General features: G+C 43.5%; 1 pseudogene; it reads right to left on the bottom strand.

Moving 5' to 3' along the window:
- Positions 1–12,801: 12,801 nt before the first annotated feature.
- On the bottom strand, positions 12,802–13,452 carry LOC129043019 (sigma intracellular receptor 2-like; annotated as a pseudogene).
- Positions 13,453–19,771: the final 6,319 nt, after the last annotated feature.

Genomic DNA, 19,771 nt, shown 5'->3' on the forward strand with positions numbered 1-19,771 from the left:
GAGATCTCACGCAGTGCTGTGCCTGCCTTTGTAGACATTGCTCAGAAGCATGGCACAAGGAGGGTTCTAGCTATGGGAAAGGTGTTCCTGGTCACTTTGAGAGTTGAGACATTGTGACAAATCCACTGAATCAGCAGTGAGGAGGCTTGGCTTCTAACCCTCTCTGTTCTAGCCCTCTCACTTCTTGACCTTGAATAAGTCTCTACCTTTTCGGACTTCAGATTATATACGATGAATATGAGAGTATTGATCAGTGGCTTTTTACCATATCATAGCAAATATTTTGCAATGCCCCATAATTATTCCAAACTGCAATTCAAAAACAAAACAACCTGTCTATACTTACTATTTGCAAAGTATAATGTACTATGAGTGATATAAAGGAAGAATAAGGAAAAAGTGATTATAATAATGTAAGGTTTTCAATATATACATGATCAGCATATTTATACTAGAAAGTACCATAAGGTAGAACTTAAAGCTTGTCACTATATCTCAGGTCACAGTGAAAGAGAAAAAAATGTGGACGGTTCTAGATGAGTTGTATTGATTCAAATAGCACAGACCACACTGCTATCAATGACATGCTTTTCCCAAACGGTAAACAATTCCTGGTAAACTTCTGAGTAACACAGTCTTTCCTTGATTTACAAGGAAGTCATTTCTGGAAAATACAGTCTATATTAAAACCATATTTTAAAACATATTATGGTTTTATGTCATGCAATGAAGTTAAGTTCTGGGCCTGGGTAATTATAAGCACGGTTTTCACCTACAGAACATTCAGATATCACGTGGGGTGCAGAACAATTCCACCTTGGGAAGACTTCCCCACATGTTGCAGGGTTTCTAGCCTTCCATCTTACCTTAAATGCTGGTAATCACCGCCCCCTCCCACATCATTGTGATAAATGATAATGCCTCCTCAGATTCCCAAACTTACCCCTGGGAAGGCATCAACCCCTTGAGAGCCACATTCCTCTAGGGCCCCTTCCAGCCCCAGGCTGAACACCACATTAACTCATCTTCTCTTGTCAAGACCTATCCTGTCAGTCAAAAAAATATTTATGGTGCTCCCACTCCTTGCTCTTTGCTGTGCTGAGGCTAGAAAAGAGGTGAATTATGTATTTTCTTAAGCAAGGCTTGGGATGATCTGACGGCTTGAACCGAGTTCCTCTTTCTCCCTGCCGAGCTCTCCTCCTTCTTTCCCTCCTTCGATTCTTCCTTCTTTTCAGTTTTTTAAAAAATTTGATTTTAAAAAAATTGCATTTTTTTTTACTGATGCATAATAATTGTATCTTGTTATGTGGCACATATGATATTTTGAAATATGCATGCAATGTGTAAGGATCACATCAGGGTAATTAGGATGCTCATCACCTCAAACATTTGTTATTTCTTTGTGTTAGAACATTTCAAATTCTCTCTTCTAGTTATTTTGAAATACACAATAAATTATTATTAGCTATCGTCACCCTACTGTGCTGTCGAACACTAGGACTTATTTCTTCTATTAACTATATGTTTGTACCCTCCCTTCCTCCATCCTTTTTCTTCTTTTGCCTTTTGTTTGTCTTGCCAAGTGTTTCCTAAACATTAGGCTGATTAAATAAGAATGACCAGGGATTGGGTTCACATTTAGATTGGTGGCTACTGCCCCCAGAGGCTCAGATTTGGAAGGTCTGTGGTAGTCACACAAATGCTGTTCTCAGACACGACACAACAGAAGTGGACACCTGTTGTCAGCTCATTTTTAGAGGAGGACTCTCTGTTTTGGAGTCTATATCTGGAGATAATTTCAGCCAGACATTGCACCTAGAAGATGTCCAAATTATTCACTTGGAAAAATACCAGAGTCAAATAATGCAGCCTTGGTGCAAGAGCAGTTACAGAAAACTGCTCTCCAGGGAATGAACATCTGGGGCTGGATTTGGAATCAGTTGAGGCCACGTGTGTGCTTAACCGGGCAGAACACAACAGTGTCCTGATCTCATGCACAGGGCTGTTTGCTTGTGTCAGCTACCAGGTCCCCCACAATAGTGATGTGTCATTTAATAAGCAACAAAGATCAGTTATAGAAGTAAATTATAAATGCTAGTGATTAAAAAGTAAAAGATAAGATGCATCCATCACAAATGTATCTACTACATATGAGAGAGATGGTGATATGGACCCACTTGTAACCAGACAGAAAGATGGAAGAAGGCTGCTTGCGGGGAATGAAGCTTGCCCACAGCATGCGATTTTGCCAGTGGTAACTGGCTTTTTAGGTACTGCTGAAGAGATGAGCACGGAAAGGTGGCTGGAGCAGTGGGGAGCAATTGAGACTGGCTCACTTGGGTTGGAATCCGACTCACTCTTTCCTACAGCCGGGAATGTAAGCAAATGGCTCCACCTTTTTCATAAAATGAGAATAATAATGTGAACACTCTGAGGCTGCCAGGTAAGCAGTTGGGATGATGCACTTTGGAGACTTCTGACAGCTCCAGCAAGTTGCACATACTCAGTAAATATTAGTTCTGTCCACCTACCAACTCCACTTCACCAACAAAAGGTCAAGTAATAGGAGAGGAAATTACCAAACCAGAAGAGACCAAAATTGCCTGGAAAAATGAGAATAAGGGAGGGTTTCTGAGAGCCATTTTGTGCCTGGCCTGGAATTGGACAGTGTGGTCCTAAAGTCAAGTCAGGTAGAGCCTGGCATTAGGTGGGGGAAACAGAGCTTCTCTAGTCCAAGCTTCTGTCTTGGAAGGAAAGCTTGGGAAGAATTGAGCGACATCTTACAAAGGTGCCTTGCAGACCCAGAGCACCTGAGGTCATCGTTTTTAATTTGCCAGCCTGAACCCCAGTGTGCTCAAAGGCAGAGACTCCCTCAGGAATCCTCTCTCTGCAGAAGAAGATGGATCAAGAAGGCCTTAGGCTTATCCTAGCCACAGCCTTCCAAGAACAAAGGGATCATATCAGCAGCCTACATTGATCAAACCACAAGCACTTATTGCGTTTCTTCTAGGTGCTTTATCTTCCTAGATGTAAAGCTGATCATGTCACTTCCTTGCTTAGACGTGTCCATTGACTTCCCATCACCTACAGGACACAGCCTGAGTCTCATAGTCAGTAGGAAAAGCCCTTCCATCTGACCACTTGCCACTGCCTGCCTCCAAATCCCTGGTTCTCAGATGGCCATAGAGGTGCCACATGCCCACACACCCTGCAGTACTGTCACGGCTCCTTGCACCTGGGAGATATCCTGCTTTCTCAAGCCTCTGTATCTTTACGTATATTTTTCCTCTGCTTCCATTACTGTCCTGTCTTTGTCACGAGGCAGGTCTATATCAAACATTGCCACCTGTGTCGTGCCTACTCTAGCAACATCCAGGAGAGATGGGCCACCCTCTCAACCAGGGATGATTAATTATAGATCCCTCATTCTTTCTTATCTCTTCCCCTATGACTCTCACCATATGCACGTTAGACTTCCTCATTCTACCTTCATGTCACGAAGTCTTTTCTATTTTTTATCTCTCTGTCTCTCTGTTCTATATTCTGGTATTCTTTAGATCTAGCTCCAGGTTTATGATTAAGTGGAATCTGCTATTTATTTTGTTTCTAATTAGGATGGTTTTAATTTTCAGAATTTTTTGGTTCTTTTAGTAAAAATGAGGGGTTGATTTTATTTTAATAATATCTTGCTTAATAAGTCACACCTACAAACCCCATTTTTATTTGTTTAAACGTGTTGTTACTGGTTTCCCAGGGCTGCCATAGCAAAATACAACAGACAGTGGACTTAAATATTAGACATTTATTTTCTCAGAGTTCTGGAGGCTGGAAGTTCAAGATCAAGGTGGAGGCAGGGTTGGTTTCTCCTGAGTTCTCTCTCCTCAGCTTGCAGATGGTCTTCTGCTCTCTGTGTCCTCACACAGTATTTCCTTGGTGCACATGCATCCCCTGGGTCTTTGTGACTCTACATTTCCTCTTCTTATAGAGACATCAGTCAGATTGGATTACAGTCCACCATAACAGCCTCATTTTACATTGATCATCTCTTTAAAGATGACTCCAAATACAGTCATATTTTGGCCAGGTGTGGTAGCTCACGCCTGTAATCCCAGCACTTTGGGAAGCCGAGCTGGGCGGATTACCTGAGGTCAACAGTTTGAGACCAGCCTGCCCAACATGGCGAAACCCCATCTCTACTAAAAATACAGACATTAGCTGGGCATGGTGGTGGGCATCTGTAATCCCAGCTATTCAGGAGGCTGAGGCAGGAGAATCACTTGAACCTAGGAGGTGGAAGTTGTAGTGAGCTGAGATTGCGCCATTGCATTTCAGCCTGGGCGACAAGAGCAAAACTCTGTCTCAAAAAGCAACAACAAAAACAAATACAGTCATATTTTAATATGACTCCAAATGCAGTCATATTCTGAAGGACTAGTGGGTCTGGCTTCAAGATATGAATTTTGGGGGACACATTCAGTTCATAACACAATTTAAATTGTATATTTCTGTTTCTTATAGCTATGTTCTTCACTTGTCTGACTCTGCAGTTTGAATGTTTCTGCTGATTCTTGTTGTCTTGCAAAATGAGTGTTTTTCTGTTGGGAAAATATGTTCTTTAGAACTTACGTATAGCGATTCTTTGTGGCCTGTGTCTAACATACATCCCTCTAGAGAGAATTTTCCTTTGCTTCTGGGAGGCATCTGGGGTGTTTCTAATTTGAGGCCACTTAATTAAACTTGGAGTTTGGATTTTGTGGGGTTTCTTTGGTGGGGGTAGAGAGGGTTATAGTGCACAGAGTTTGCATGAATTTCAGCCCTTAACTCGTAGGAAGGCAAGTTGGTAGTTAAAAATTCTCTGAGGAAATTTTATTTTTTGTTCTAGCCAAGCGCAAGGCCCGGAAAGCCCCTGATCCCAACCATTGTTTCTGCTTAGCAAATTTATATTTTTGAAGTTTACCCTCTGTGGCCAGTTGATTGTATTCAGGGCCCCAGTTCTTCATCCTTACTGAATTAGTTTTCCTGGAACTGCGGCAACAAATTATCACAAAGCTGGTGTGTGAAAACAACAGAAATGTATTTTCTTACAGTTCTGGAGGCTGGGAGTCTGAATCGAGGCACTGGGAGAGCTGTGCTCCCTCCAAAGGCTCAGGGGAGAACCCTTCCTTGCCTCTTCTAGTGGATGCCTCTTCTGGTGGCTCTCGGCATCCTTATGCTTGTGACTTCATCACTCTTATCTCTGCCTCATTTTTTTCCCCTATGTCTCTCTCAATCCTCTTCTCAGTCATTGGCTTTAGCCTCTCCTTCCCCCAAATCTGGGATAATTTCACCTTGCAATCCCTCACTAATTATATCTGCAAAGATCCTGCTTCCACATAAGGTTGCGGTCTGAGGTTGCAGGTGGACATGAATTTTGAGGGGTGCTCATCAACCCCTTACACCTTTCCATATACGTACCCTATGCCCTGGAACTTTGTAGTGACCTCCCCATCTGATGTTCATCCCAGCCGTGTGACTTTCTTTAAGCAATAGAATGTCTCTCGCTATGGTACAAACAGAGACTTGAAGAAGAGCAAGGGCATCTCTACTTGCTGTTCTTGCCCTCTGCCACTTCCCGGAGAGGGACCTTCCCCAGTTTCAGGCAGAGGCTGAAAGAAACATGAAGCTGAGCAGAGTCATCCCATCATTCCCTCCATCAGTGTTCGAGTGGATAGCCAGATGACCTGCACAAGTGTGGGTGAGCCCAGCCATGATCAGCAGAACTACCTGGCTGCCTGGCTAGATGTGTGAGTAAGGAGCAGCTAGTCTTGCATGTCACTGAGGAGCTGTGGTTGTTTCCCACACAGTAGTGCTGTGGCAATAGATACCTGACACGCCTGCTGATTGGGTGTCTTTTTGAGGGTCCTGGCTTTATGAGGGGTCACCTATTGAATCTCCCACCATGTCCAGGCCCTAGGCTTCGTCTCCTGTCCCCTGGTGCTCCAGTGCCTATTAAAATAGATGCTCTGAGAATGGGCACCGTGGCTCACACCTATAATCCCGGCACTTTGGGAGGCCCAAGTGGGCAGATCACCTGAGGTTGGGAGTTCGAGACCAGCCTGGCCAACGTGGTGAAACCCTGTCTCTACTAAAAATACAAAAATCAGTCAGGTGTTGTGGCACATGCCTGTAATCCCAGCTATTTGGGAGGCTGAGGTGGGAGAATCGCTAGAACCCAGGAGGTGGAGGTTGCAGTGAGCTGAGATCATGCCACTGCACTCGAGCCTGGGCAACAGAGTGAGAGTCTTGTCTCAAAAGAAAATGATAAATAAAAATAAAAAATAAAATAGATGCTCTGGGACAGCAGGGATCTGCAGGAGGAAAGACCAACACCAGGGCACACATACCTTCACGCTTTCTTTTCAGCTTCCGGCCTCCAAGGAATTCCCTTCATTTCCTGACAATCAACTGTTTAAGAAATATTTTAAATCCAGAATTCACAGAAATGCACTGGTGCAAAGAGGCTACTGAGCCCCTGGAACTCTCTTTCCTGGCTAGTTATCTTATTATGTTTACCTCCTCATTGAGCTGTGGTCATCCAAATAGGAGAGGCTCTGAAAAGTGCCTTGCTCCAAGTGTCTTTTTCTACTGGTTCCTGAGGACAGGCCATTGGTCCTCACCTAGACAGGCATTGTTCTCTTGCCAGAACACTCTTTGGGATCTTACTGCAAGAGTAGCTGCAATGACCCTGAGTGACTTGCACCAGAATCTTACCTGCTTTGGTGGACACACATGAAAGGTCTCCTCCTGGCACCTCCTTTGCCAGTTCCATAGCCACAAACTGTTCTGGAGCCTAGGGCCAGCATTCCATAGCCCAAGGGGTATTTGTGATTTTCCAGAGTCAAGGACTCACACATCACTGAAACTGCCTCAGTTCTTATCAGCAAAGTCCAGAACCATGATCATTCCCTGCCACCAACAACTCAGACAGGGTATTTTTCTATTTCAGCTCAGATGGCAAGTATTTTCTTCCTTGTAAGGGTTTAGCATCTTCACAGTATAGGCACTGATGTTTTATCATGAATAAATCTTTTGTAAGTACCACTGGCTGGGTTCTTCTGTTCAATCCTGAAGCCACAGGAGGTGATAAGCCCTCCTTTCCAGTTCAGGACTGCATCCTGCTCTTTCCGACTCTTATTTGTGACTGCACTCTTTGCCTACCCCTGCTGCTCATAGGCTGCTGGGAAGTAAACACAGTGATGAAAGTAGAAGTAGATTTATCCAGGAAATCCATAAGCCCCTAGCATTTACCACTGGGATTCACATATTGGCTGAGTCTTTGCAGTGTTTCCCCAAGGGGTTGAAGTGTAATCTTCTTGGGGCTGCTATGTAGACTCAGTTGTGCTTTGGAGAATAGCGGGGAAGAGTCACCTTCTACCTGGAAGTCAGGAGGCCTACAGGGCTGGACACTTTCTCTTTCTCAAATGTGACCTAGTAAACACTGATTGAAGGATAAAGTGCCTGGGCATGTGTCTGAGAGTAGAACTGAAATTCATTGTGAAGAAAAAGAAAAGAGGAATCGAATGAATATTTAAGTCACGAGAGGATGCCTTAACAGAGGCCTTAACTGTAGTCAATGAAGGATCCCATTACTGACTTGTTAGGGGTTCTCAGGGTAACAACAGAAGATTGCAAAGAGGAAAAAAAGCAGCCAGCTTTGAAAGACAAGGACTTTGAGATGCAGTCCCTTCATCCAGTGTGCACAGCGCTGTGCTCATCCCTGTCCTCCTGAACCAGCATGTGTGGCCTGTTTCCCATCACAGAGTGAGTGAGTCAGGTGTGAGCCGAGGAAGGCGGATTCTTTCTAATATGCCATAGGCTTCACATTACCATCATTTGAAAAGCAATTGCATCTAATAAGCTGATGTCTATAACCAGAATCCCAAATGATTGACTTACAGTAGTAAGAACAGTCACTTTTCAGGGGACACCAAATTACAGTGAGGCTGAAATTGTATTCGTTTACAGTCAGAAATATAGTTGTTCCAGAAACTACACCTGTTAGTAAACCTGCATGTGGAGTCAAATCAAAATAAAAATGTCTTGGGAGCTTAGAACCAGAGGAAAGAAGTTCATCAACAGGATGGCCCATTCAGTGGCTCAGGCGACCGCAATCTGATCACTGTCACATGTTAAGCTTAATCAGGCCAGTGCCCCGGGGAATACAGAGAATCCATTGACCTCAGCTCCTGGCACCCGTTTCTACATTAGGATGGCCTTGCCATTGGGAGCAGATACTCTGTTGGCCTAGAATCCTCTGTCCCATTCGTGGGACTGGCAGTGCCACTGCTGGATTTAAGGGATCTGCTTTCTCTGTGACTAATTTTCTTCAGATCCACATAATCTTTCTTTTGATTTGTTCAGGCCTCCACTAGAGTTACAACAGTCATTAGCCTATCATCATTAGGGAATTCTCTTAAGCCTAACACTGTCTCTCTATAACTCCTTCCCACCAGTCACCCAGATTCTGCTATGCATGGATACATGGAAAAAATCTACACCATCTTCCACAAGGCAACTCATCAAGAATTCAAGTCTTGCTATCATCAGGGTTGCCACATACAATTGTGTAAGTTGTGCACTGAACAAGGGAATATGGCTGTGCAGACTAGTGTGAGTGGGAAACCTGGTGTGGGGCTTCCCCTACTTGTGGAGAGCATCTTTTCTCTTTTTTTGCACAAAGGCTATACATGAACTAGCAAAGGGCATGGCTATTATGGTACTCCAATCTCAATATTTTTGGATCTGATAACTATTTTTCAACACCTACGATGTGCTGAAATTTTTCTGTGATGTTATCCTCTTAGGAAACTTCAATTTTACCAAAGTAGTACCTAAATATGTGTGACATCCAGAATTGGCTACAATCTACCAGAAATCAATGATATGCTCACATTCCCTTGATCCATAAATTACTACTCATTAGTAAAAGTTCCAGTAACTTTTTTGAGCAGCCTTATCACACTGTTGGCCCATGCTGAGCTTGCAGTCCACCAAAACCTCAGGTTGTTTTTTTCCTGAAAAGTGTTGTTCGCTTCAAGTCTTCTGAATCTGATGCCAAATATCAACCATGCATTAATTGCTGTAAAACCAAGTAGGTTTATTTTAGTCATTAATGCTGCTGATTGAGGCCTTACAAGTAGCATGAGGTTATCCACCAGTGTGTACTGTTCTCTGCTGCTTTGGCATCATTCACCAGGTAGATATCCTGTCTTCTACAGTTTTAAAAATAGCAAGAAAGCAAGGAAGGAGAAGGAAAAGCAATATTTTACTGAATCTACTCTCTTCCAGTCACTGTACTTTTATATACATCATCCTTTTAAATCCTTATGGTAACCCATGCAGATATGCATTAGTACCATTAAGCTCAGAGATACCAACTTGCTCAAAACTGTACAGCTAATAAGTTGCAAAGCCAAGATTCAGACCCAATCCCATTTATCTTAAATACCAGGTTGTTTCATCTTTCAACTTGAAGCCCCTGAAGTCATTCTGTATAATGCCTCACCAACAGGATGAGAGCTCTCTGGCATAATCTAGTGTTCTTGGTCAGGGAATATTTAATGTCACTAGGATCAGGAAGCCCCAAATTGGATTTCCATAACAGGAGATGCTCACCAGCTCAAGAAAAAATGGGCCCCCAAACTTTAGAACACACGGCTTAAGGTTTGCCGATGTCAGTATATCCCCCAGTGCCTATTTTGAGTTCAACTTTATTCTTTTCTCTATAATTGTTATGGTTGAACTCATGCCAGTATTTATCTATGTTCTCTCTTTGAGGAACTCAGCCAGAGAAAGCTGTAGACAAAATGGGATTTTTTATTTTTTCCCTTATCCCATTCCCTTGTGAGCAATTCAGAATAAAATAGAATATGAGGGAACTTCAAAAAGTTTGCGGAAAAGTGGAATTAAAAGATAAAACTGAAAATATAAACTATTTTTCAACACAATCTCTATCAAGTTCAAGACACTTTTTTTTGTAAGTGATGATATCAGCTATTTAGCCCATTCCTAGAGAATTGAGGCTCCTGGGAATTTAATCATGTCAGTACAGTCTTTTTTACATTATTATTATTAACAATATAACTATTATTAATAATGCAATTATTTTACATTATTAAGAAAACCTGGTATGCTTTACACACTTCTTCTAATTTTAGGAAACAAAATGAAGTCAGAAAGAGCCAAATCAGGACTATATGGAAGATGACTAATGATTTCCCATCAAAGCTCTCACAATTGCCTTTATTTGATGAAAGGAATCAGCAGAAGCATTGTTACAGTGGAGAAGGACTCTCTGGTGGAGCTTCCCAGAGGGTTTTCTGTGAAAGCTTTGGCTAACTTTTTCAAAGCACTCTCTTTCTAAGCAGATGTTGTTATTCTTTGGCCCTCCAGAAAGTCAATGAGCAAAGTGCCTGAGTATCCCAAGAAACTGGTCCACTTGTGCTTTGACTGGACCATTCCCCCTCTTGGTAGCCATTGCTTTGATTGTGCTTTCTTTTCAGGATGGTACCGGTACAGCCATGTTTTATCCCCTGTCACAGTTCTTTGAAGAAATGCTTCACGGTCTTGATCCCACTTGTTTAAAATTTCCATTGAAAGCTCTGCTCTTCTTGGCAACTGACCTGGGCACAATGACGTTGGCACTCATCAAGTGGAAAGCTTGCTCAACCTTAATTTTCCAGTCAGAATTGTGTGAGCTGAACCAACTGAGGTGTCTATGGTGTTGGCTATTGTTTGTGCTGTTAATTATTGGTCTTCTTTAATTAGGGCATGAATAAGATGAATTTTTTCCTCGCAAATAGATGAGGATGGTCTGCTGGGGCGGGCTTCATCTTCAACATCATCTCTTCTTAAAATGAGTTACTCATTTGTAAACTGCTGATTTCTTTTGAGATTTGCCCCCAGAAACTTCACAAAGCATCAGTGATTGCACCATTCTTTTACCCAAGCTTCACCATAAACTTGAGGTTTGTTCTTGCTTCAATTTTAGCAAAATTCATGTTGCTTTGATAGAGGTTCTTTTCAAACTGATATTTTCTCCTCCTTGGTGCCTCAAACTAGATCCTGTTCAGACATGTTATAACAAGTTAGTATGAGTTTCGGTGCCCAAAATTTTTTTAAATCCATGCATAGTGTTTTGTTGTTGTTGTTTTAAGTGGTCAGCGGCTACCTATATTTGGATCAGACACGTGAGTCAGACCAATGTGGCTTGTGAGCAACATGGGTGAAAATCGAGGGAACTGACCGGGGCCTATTGTCTAACATCATTTTAAGGTCAGACTTGAGTACAAACTTAGAGAAAGCTGATGGAATGCCACGCACCAACGTGAAGAGACCCTATATGCACATGGTGACTATGTTATGCCCGGCTGCTGCCACCTTCCCTTCTTCTGAGAACAAGATGGGAATGATTGAACTATATTAGAAGGATGAAGTTAGCCACTAGAGAGCACACTTCCAGATCAGGCTTGAGATACTAGACTTCAGATAAAGGGACTTATGTCAGGTAGCCTCTACAAATGACGAAGACTAAGATTTAGCAATAGAATAAACAAAGTAACTTTTTTTTTTTTTTTGAGACGGAGTCTTGCTGTGTCACCCAGGCTGGAGTGCAATGGCATGATCTCGGTTCACTGCAACCTCTGCCTCCTGGGTTCAAGTGATTCTCCTGCCTCAGCCTCCTGAGTAGCTGGGATTCCAGGCACCTGCCACCATGCCCGGCTAATTTTTATATTTTTTAGTAGAGACGGGGTTTCACCATGTTGGTCAGGCTGGTCTTGAACTCCTGACCTCAGGTGATCCACCCCCCTTGGCCTCCCAAAGTGCTGAGATTAGAGGCGTGAGCCACTGTGCCCGGCCAGCAAAGTAACTTAAAACAAACAAAAAAAACCCTTCTCCTAGGATGATCTGTTTACAACAGAAACAAAAACATTTTCCAGTTTAACCCATTTCTGACTGAAAGTCATTGTAGGGCTGAACCTTAAGGAAAAGTAAGTTTAAACTTCCTTTGCATAGTATTTTGTCTTTTTTCCTTGGGTTAGAGGTGAGGACAAGAAAACATGACATAGTTTTGAATTAATATGAAAGAGGCAAAATTTGACATTTTAAAATGGCCCAAAACATCCCACTGTTCCTTTTGCTGATAGGTGATACACTCTAGAGAATTGGGAGTAGAGGGTTTAGTCATAATAAGCATATATGCTGTGGGTCAGGTGACTCATGAACATGTCAAGCAGGCCAAGTTCTTTAGCAGTTTCTGGTTTGGTCCTGCTTTTAGTAATGTTGCAGTGGAACTTAGGCACATAGTCAAGTATTTGGTACCACTGCCCTATAACCCAGCCCACAGCTCTTTGCCCACTCTGAAGCCGGTCAGTCTGTTCATCCAGTGCCCTTAGAAGGTGAAGGTTTGGGCTGGGCCCAGGGGCTCACGTCTGTAATCCCAGCACTTAGGAAGACTGAGGTGGGCGGACCACTTGAGCCTAGGCATTTCAGACCAACCTGGGCAACACGGTGAAACCCCGTCTCCACAAAACAAAAACAAAAACTAAAAAAAATTAGCTATGCGTGGTGGTGTACACCTGTAGTCACCGCTACTTGGGAGGCTAGGGAAGATCGTTTGAGCCCAGGAGGCAGAGGTTGCAGTGGGCTGAGATCATGCCACTGCCTTTCACTCCAGCCTTGGTAACAGACTGAGACAGTCTTAAAAAAAAAAAAAAGAAAAAAAAAAAAAGGTGAGGGTTTGACGTGGTTTCTGACACCATCTTGCTCTTGTGCATTGCTGCCAGTGTTTCAAATGCTGCTGAAGACGTGGGTTCTGAGCAGTGTTCCTTGTATTGTATCCAACAAACAACTGCCCTGCAGGCATTTCTACCCTGGGCCAGTGGTTGTTTCTCTCATTTCTTTTTTCTTTTCTCCTCATACTTGTAGTGGGGGCTCTGCAACATGAAAATTAAAAGTAAGACTGGGATGAGTAAGTATGGGGCATAGACAGATACAGGGGTTAACCGTTTATGCAGAGTGTCAGGTCTTTATCCTTGGAAACAACTGGCTTTGGAGAAATCCTCAAACAGAAATGTGGAGAGTAGCGGAATTAAAGTCATCATGGTATGAACTGAGTAGATGATTTGCAGGGGTTCAAATCCACTTGCAGCTTCCTTTGAGGAAGGCATAGGTTGCAATGGGAAAGAAAGGCACCTGAAACACAAGCTTGCAAAACAGAAAGGACTTAAACCAGGCTGGTGGCTCCTGTAGCAGCGGGTCTTTGAACTCCTTAGCATAGCACTTCAGCAGGTTTCTAAATTCTGCTGGGTAGAGCTCGCACGGCAGCACTGCCTACAGGTCCATGAACAGGGTGATGGGGATGTGGCTGAGGAAGTAGAGGCCCAGCAGCCACTCCATGCAGTGGCATTGTCTGTCGGTCGGGCCTGGACCTGCCGATATAAGAAGAGATAGTGTTTTCCTAATACACATTTTTCATGAAGTTTTTGAGAACCCCTCATATTTGAGTTGGAATCCTGGAGATCATTTAGTCCAGTTCTATCATTTTAGAGATGAGGATGCTAAAACCCAAGAAGTTAAGCATCTCTTTAGCCTGCACCGTAGGTTACTAGAGGGTTCTTGTCCCTTAATTTTTAGCCAGGAAAACCTCCCATCACAGCACACTGCCTCTCTTTTTATCTCAAAATGACAGTGAATTTTCTAAATCAGGCTATAAGTAAGAACATCTCTTTCACTTCTAACCATCTCTGGTAAACAGTGACTGCTTTGCCCCTAACTGGCAATCTAGAGTGTTTTCAGGGGCCTGGTTTTTATCCAGGCTGCAGTCCAGGCCCAGGCTCACCCCTGCCTTCCTCTCTGTGCCTGTGGTCCTCCACCCCTTTTTCTCACCTGGCCCTTGTGTAGTACTCCATGCATGACAGCAGTCAATAACCTCCTTATTAATTAAATGACACTTTATAAAAGCTCTCCTCCAGGGGCTTTGAGAAAGCCAGCTTTGGCTAGCTGTAAAGTTTTCAGTAATCATTTAAGAAAAAAAAAGTTATTCATCATCTTTATGGCAGATCACAGCCGCCACATTCTCCCCAGGAGTTCAATCCATCAAGCTCCTCAATGCAACAATGGCTAACAAGGTCCCTGTCACTTTGGGTGAAATATACAAGCCTCACCAGAGGCTCCTGACTCCCACCAGGATCAAAGTTGTAGGCACCGCTCCAGCCCAGCGTCCTCCACCCGAGAAGCCAGCAAGACAGCCTTGCCTTCCTTCCTATCTTTATTTGTAGAATACAGGTGGAAAAGAAGGAATCCTTTAAAGTTTTGTTCTTTCACGAAAATGGGTTCCTGTGGGCAAGATATCTGCCATTATGCACCTAACCTTTTATATCTGAGATTTTCAAGAGAAAATGGTTTGACTATGGTAATAGGTCAGCTCTTTGAGATTTCCAACTCTCTTGTGCACATTCCACATTAATAACAACTGTCATAACTACTAGCTGTATAATATTTTGCAAAGCGATTTCAATGATGCTATCTCACTTGATCCTCACCTCAACTTTATAAAATAGACAAAGAAGGGGTTATTGACATTCTCATTTTGCAGATGAGTAAACTGAAGCATATGCATGGTCACTTGGGTTCTGGTGGCATTGTAGGGTTTGAGCTCAGATTTGGCTTCAAATCCTATGTGTCGCAATCTATTATATCACCTTGCCTTGTGTCCTCATCTCCCTTTCTGCTTTGTGTGTAGCACAATTGCATTTTGAATTAAGTTGTTTTTTGTAGTCCTTTCTGTTCGCCTGTATCAGGAACACGTTACCGGAAATAAAATGCTCAACAACAGCTGGGTGTGATGGCTAACGCCTGTAATCCCTGCACTTTGGGATGCCGAGGTGGGCAGATCACGAGGTCAGGAGATCGAGACCATCCTGGCTAACACGGTGAAACCCTGTCTCTACTACAAATACAAAAAATTAGCCGGGCATGGTGGCAGGCTCCTGTAGTCCCAGCTACTTGGGAGGCTGAGGCAGGAGAATGGTGTGAACCCGGGAGTCAGAGCTTGCAGTGAGCCGAGATGGTGCTGCTGCACTCTAGCCTGGGCGACAGAGCGAGACTCCGTCTCAAAAAAAAAAAAAAAAAAAATGAAGAACAAGACGAGATGCCATATTTGGACTTTCCAATCAACTCAGAGTGGACAGAAGACTTCATGTTGTTCTAGCTCCTATGCTGAAAACTTCAGACTGTGTGGGGTCCACTCCCCTGAGCTCTGGGGCTACTGTGAACAAGCCTGAGCTTTTCTCTGACCACTGGTGTTTGGGCAGGGGTGAATCACATCATCTGAGGAACAGCTCATGCTGTCTGTTTCTCCAACAACTAAAAAGAGATTGGAGAATATCTGAACAGAATCCAGGTCACACCTAGAAGTTGTATGTGCACATGAGCCCATGTGCATGTATCTGTAATGAGTCAATAGGACATATCCAGTTTCAATTTACACCCAGTACCTGCACTGTGTTGAGTGTTTTCACATGGGTTGTTTTTATTGAATTTGAATCCCTTGAAGTGAATACTATCGTCTTCATTTTTTCACACAAATAATTGAAACTTAGAGAGGCTGTGACTCGACATTTGACGGTGACATACCTCCTTTTCCCCTCCCCCACCATAGAGTCCATGGGATCATGGGTCACACTGCTTCCTCCTGGATGGATGTTTTATCAGCATGTCCCTGTGAGTTGTAGCCTGATTCTTTTCTTATTACCATCAAGTCTAGTCCTGACCAACAGGACCCAGGCCATTGAAATAGTATGCTCACTCATTGCTCGGGAATGGGAATGGGAGGAGGGCTACGGTTCTGCCCTGAGTGAGGGCCTTGGCTTATCCTTCCATGGATTTGGCTGCAGATCCAGAGAGATGGGAGCAGGAGGCTTCTGAGTGAGTATCGGTGATTTTCTGCTCTTCTTCTTGTTTTTTGAACATGCTGAGCCACTGTGACTGATTTACCGGCTACCCCAGGGCTGAAAGCTGGTGTTAGAATTCCCTACAATGGAAATGGTTTCTGCAGGCAAAAGTGGAGAAACATTAACTCATAAGAATAGGTGTTTGTTCAGAATGGTGGTTACTAGAGCCTGATGTGTTCCCTTGTATGTCCTCCTGGGAGGTGGTGGGCAGAGAAGAAAAGGACCCAAGTGAGGTTAGAGAGAAACAAAGTAAGAACAAAAAAACAAAAAAGGAAAGAGAGACTTGTAGGAGGGAACATACAATTTTTTTTTAAATTTTATTATTATTATACTTTAAGTTTTAGGGTACATGTGCACAACGTGCAGGTTTGTTACATATGTATACATGTGCCATGTTGGTGTGCTGCACCCATTAACTCGTTATTTAGCATTAGGTATCTCTCCTAATGCTATCCCTCCCCCCTCCCCCCACCCCACATCAGTCCCTGGTGTGTGAAGAACATACAATTTTTTTTCAGCTGTCCAGTTTCCATCCCCTTTGAGTTCTTTTCCTCCTACAGATGGCCCATGGCTGTAACTGCTACCAAATTCACAGAGGCACACTAGTGCCCAGCTCTCACTCTCTTGAGCAGTCCTGAAGAATTACAAAATCCCTTCCCTCTCAGCTCAGCTGGAATTGGGGAAACTCTCAAAAGAACATTAGATTAGGTAGAGAGATAGACAGACAGACAGATTAGATAGATGATAGATAGATAGATAGATAGATAGATAGATAGATAGATAGATAGAAAGAAAGAAACAGTCAATGTCTACAGATACATAAAAATGAGCAAGTTGATGAGGTCCTGGTGCTTCAGTCTAATTTAAAGACTAGCCACAGTAAAGAATGCAGACTACACAAGCACAGCTACTTAGAAACTTGGGATCTAATTAAACTCAAGAGCTTCTGCACAGCAAAAGAAACTACCATCAGAGTGAACAGGCAACCTACAAAATGGGAGAAAATTTTCGCAACCTACTCATCTGACAAAGGGCTAATATCCAGAATCTACAATGAACTCCAACAAATTTACAAGAAAAAAACAAACAACCCCATCAAAAAGTGGGCGAAGGACATGAACAGACACTTCTCAAAAGAAGACATTTATGCAGCCAAAAAACACATGAAAAAATGCTCACCATCACTGGCCATCAGAGAAATGCAAATCAAAACCACAATGAGATACCATCTCACACCAGTTAGAATGGCGATCATTAAAAAGTCAGGAAACAACAGGTGCTGGAGAGGATGTGGAGAAATAGGAACACTTTTACACTGTTGGTGGGACTGTAAACTAGTTCAACCCTTGTGGAAGTCAGTGTGGTGATTCCTCAGGGATCTAGAACTAGAAATTCCATTCGACCCAGCCATCCCATTACTGGGTATATACCCAAAGGACTATAAATCATGCTGCTATAAAGACACATGCACACGTATGTTTATTGCGGCATTATTCACAATAGCAAAGACTTGGAACCAACCCAAATGTCCAACAATGATAGACTGGATTAAGAAAATGTGGCACATATACACCATGGAATACTATGCAGCCATAAAAAATGATGAGTTCATGTCCTTTGTAGGGACATGGATGAAATTGGAAATCATCATTCTCAGTAAACTATCGCAAGAACAAAAAACCAAACACCGCATATTCTCACTCATAGGTGGGAATTGAACAATGAGAACACATAGACACAGGAAGGGGAACATCACACTTCGGGGACTGTTGTGGGGTGGGGGGAGGGGGGAGGGATAGCATTGGGAGATATACCTAATGCTAGATGACGAGTTGGTGGGTGCAGCGCACCAGCATGGCACATGTATACATATGTAACTTACCTGCACATTGCGCACATGTACCATAAAACCTAAAGTATAATAATAAAAGAAAAAAAATAAATAAATAAATAAATAAAAAAAGAAACTTCCAAGAGCTCCCCCTTTCCAAATCTTTCATATTTTTTCATCCCGCTTTGTCCTTGGCACATTCACCCTTCCTAGGGGAGAGGAACATTTTGAATGCTTACTATGTGAAACCACTTGTATTCATCAGACATCTTCCTCTTATAAGTGAAATACTAATTCAAAATAGCTCAGAAACAAAAAAGATACACACTGATCCTTCAACTAAAGCTTGAAAGGCAGGAGAGATTGCAGCCTCCTGGCTCTGCATCTGTCCTCACACCTGAGTCCAGGTTGGGGCTCATTCTCTTGGGTTCCTTTGCAGGGAGAGCTGGAGCCACCAACTGTTCTGGAGGCCCTGGTTTTAGGAGTGGTAAACAAAGAGAAAAGGGGATAGGTTGTCAGCCCAGCTTCAGAATGAAGATCTTGGGGAAGGACTCCAAGAGGCTGGACATGGACCATGTGCTTTATCCTGGACCAGCATCACAGCCAAAGACCAGGATGAGGTCAAGTATGTGGGTCCCCGCCCCAGTCTGCAGCTGAGGGAATGGGGTGTTGGGTGGGCAACTTTTCAAGCAATAATAATGAGAGTGGAGGTAGTAATAGCACTCAGAAAAACGGGAACATGAGCCCCACAAACGTAAAACAATGGATGTTCACTGAAGTGTTGGAATGTATCATTTCATGTAATCCTCAGGCCAACACTAACATTTAACAAGCTCAGTGAGGCAGGGCTCTGGGTGTGTTTCACATTGTATCCATGGTAGCTGGAATAGGACCTGGCTCATAGCAGATCCTCAAATATGTGCTGAGTGAAAGTGAGCTTCCTGCTATTATGAAGCCCATTTTATGAGGCTTCGCAGGGTGAAAGAACGGGCAGAAGGAGAGGATTTGACCTCAGGGCTGTCTGGACTGCTTCTCCCTCCTTGCACCCCATGGAATTGCCCCCTGCTGCACAGTGCCATGGGTGTTCTTATCAACACAGGTTTGCATTTTGCAGCCAGATCCAGGCTCCACATGAGGGTCTGTCCAATAGAGCCCTTCCTTGTCTCTGAGAAAGCAAGAAAGAAAAGTGCAGCAGATAAGACCAGCTCAGGTGGGAGGCAGGCCGGGCAGGATATGGAGGATGGGGAAAAAAATTAGAACCAACACTGGGGAAACCTGCCCTGGTCCCCTGAGCAGGTGCCAGGCAGGCCAGGGCATGGCATCTGGGGCCCCTGTTGGATTTAGAAGTAGTCCAGGTAGCTGTCAGGATCCAAGTGACACAGGGAGGAGGATGGGACAGTTGGTGACACTAGATATCAGGTTGATGGAGGTGTTTTTGGAGCAAAGGAGTTATTTGAGAGCAGGATTCTAGCCACATGAATAGGACTCAGGCATGGTGACCAGGCCCCAACCAAGTCAGCTGGGGTCCAGGTAGGAGTGGCCAATGTCAATGAGAAACTGAGGTGCCAGGCAAGACCGCTGAGGCAGAGGTAGCATGGTAGGACAAGGCCATGGATTGTCTGTCAGTGCATGCCCAGAGTGCACCCTGATATATTGAATAGGAAAGTAACAACCAGACTCATTCCAGACTCTTCCCCTAACTACACACACACATACACAGCAGCTCCTGTTGGGAAGGCTGAGAAAAAAAGGGACTGACAGAAGAAAGGAGCAAGAAAAAAATCACATTGGAGTCAAAAGGAGCAGCCAGGCTGGGCGTGGTGGCTCCTGCTGTAATCTCAGCACTTTGAGAGGCCAAGGTGGGCAGATCACTTGAGGTCAGGGGTTCTAGACCAACCTGGTCAACATGACAAACTCTGTCTCTACTAAAAATACAAAAATTAGCCGG

The sequence above is a fragment of the Pongo pygmaeus genome, chromosome 7 (assembly GCF_028885625.2).
Source record: "Pongo pygmaeus isolate AG05252 chromosome 7, NHGRI_mPonPyg2-v2.0_pri, whole genome shotgun sequence".
Taxonomy (NCBI): Eukaryota; Metazoa; Chordata; class Mammalia; order Primates; family Hominidae; genus Pongo; species Pongo pygmaeus.